Below are 2,008 nucleotides of genomic sequence, written 5' to 3'. Positions count from 1 at the left end.
GTTTTTTGTATTTTTTTTAGTAGAGACGGGGTTTCCCGTGTTAGCCAGGATGGTCTCGATCTCCTGACCTCGTGATCCGCCCGTCTCGGCCTCCCAAAGTGCAGGGATTACAGGCTTGAGCCACCACGCCCGGCCCCGCAAATTTATTCTTATAAAAATCTCATAATTCTAAACTAATAGCAGATCTTCATATTCTTTAGATGTGAGTTGTTTGGAATGTTATATTAACATAGCACACACTGAGGCTTATTTAGCTTTCAGTCTTTAGCTCAAACTATCTTATAATTTCTAGGAGAGAAGATAACCCTAAAAGAATGCATACTAGAGTGAAAAACAAGCTCTTGTAATTATAGAAATCTCATTTCATATAATCAAGTCCAAACACCTTATCAATGCTGGATCACCTGATTGTGGAGCTCCCCTTTGTAATCATCTTTTTAATTCCAGCCCTGGACTCTTTGTTGCCATGAGGTTTTGACAATGGCATGAATAATGGCTACTCCTTCCTGTTTGCGGAAGAAAAAGGAAATGGGAATTAAGGAGGTGAGAGTATGTTCCCAGTGGGAAGCTCTGGGCAGTGTAATGAAGCAGGGAAAGTGTTAAGGGACACCAAAACAAACACGCACACAGAGGCGGGTGGTAAGATCTCAAATTTGTGAGAATTTAAGATTATACAATTTGAAGAATCTCTTTAAGGAAAGAAATTCTCAATTATAAATTCCTGATTTTGTATTCACAAAAATGGATATCTATCTACAATGAAAAAGAAATCACAAGTTACAAATTTTTGAAAGGCAGTAAATTCAACAAATGGCACAAAATCAAGAAAAATTGCATAATCATTAGCTGTCTAACACACTTGTCAAATACTTTTTTGTCTGGAATTTTGACCCCGTGATCACTTCTTCATAAGAAACAACATTTTGCAGAGAGAGAATGAAATGATAATTCAATATTTCCTTAGCATGATTAATTGAAATTTACCTTTTTATTACTGATTATTGAAAGGCATAACGTAGGAAACTTGAGACACTATTTACAGTGCTGCTACAAGTACATACTCTATAAGCATAGACATTATGATAAATTCTATGTTGGTAATTTCCATCAAAAAAGAAAAAAGCTGCACTGTGCATTCATGATTGTACATACAATATGTTATTTAATATATTCTTGTTGAAAAAGGGATCCAATTTTCTTCAAATGTTCATGAGCATCATCATCTCCTTTTCTTACATTTTACATACCTGACAACTGGAAAACATTTCCACTGACCAGCTCTGGCTCATGCACTTCAACTTTTTAAAATTTTCACTACCCACATATATTTGGCCCCAGATGTTCTAGGACATGTTCATATTCTGATATGATCTCTAGATACTTTGAATCAAAACTCAGGTGTATTTTCACAGTGATAGTAATAATATATCTGGAAGGTGTGGCTAGAAATAATTATTCATGGATGTGACTGTGAATTATAAATAAATTCTAGTAAACTCAAACTAAATATGTCTCTAACTCAACTTCTTCTGAGCAAGATCCTCAGAATATCTGTGGCCACTGAAATGCTACTGCACGGGTGTGGCAGGGGCAAGTCAGAGTGGAAAGGAAGAGTCTCAATTCACTGAAATTAAAATATCTTACTTTTGTGAATTACAAAAGGAAATATATGCACATATTGTTGGGCCTGTATTCATCAGCATTTATCCAGAGAAACAGAACCAGGAGAAGATATATATTAAGAGGTTTATTGCAAGGAATTTGTTTACATGATTGTGGCAAGTCCAAAATCTTTCGGATAGACTGGACTCTCAGGCATGGATATCAAAATCTGCTGTCCACAGGTGGAACTTCTTCTTTTTTAAGGAAGCCTCAACTCCACTCTTAAAGCTCAACTGATTCAATCAGTCCTATACAGATTTCCTAAGATAATCTCTCTTACTTAAAGTCAACTGAGTATGGGATTTAATCAAATCTACACAGTACTGTGATAGCAACATCTAGGTTA

The sequence above is a fragment of the Piliocolobus tephrosceles genome, unplaced genomic scaffold, assembly GCF_002776525.5.
Source record: "Piliocolobus tephrosceles isolate RC106 unplaced genomic scaffold, ASM277652v3 unscaffolded_41, whole genome shotgun sequence".
Lineage (NCBI taxonomy): Eukaryota > Metazoa > Chordata > Mammalia > Primates > Cercopithecidae > Piliocolobus > Piliocolobus tephrosceles.
Note: the sequence above shows the minus strand (reverse complement) of the source record.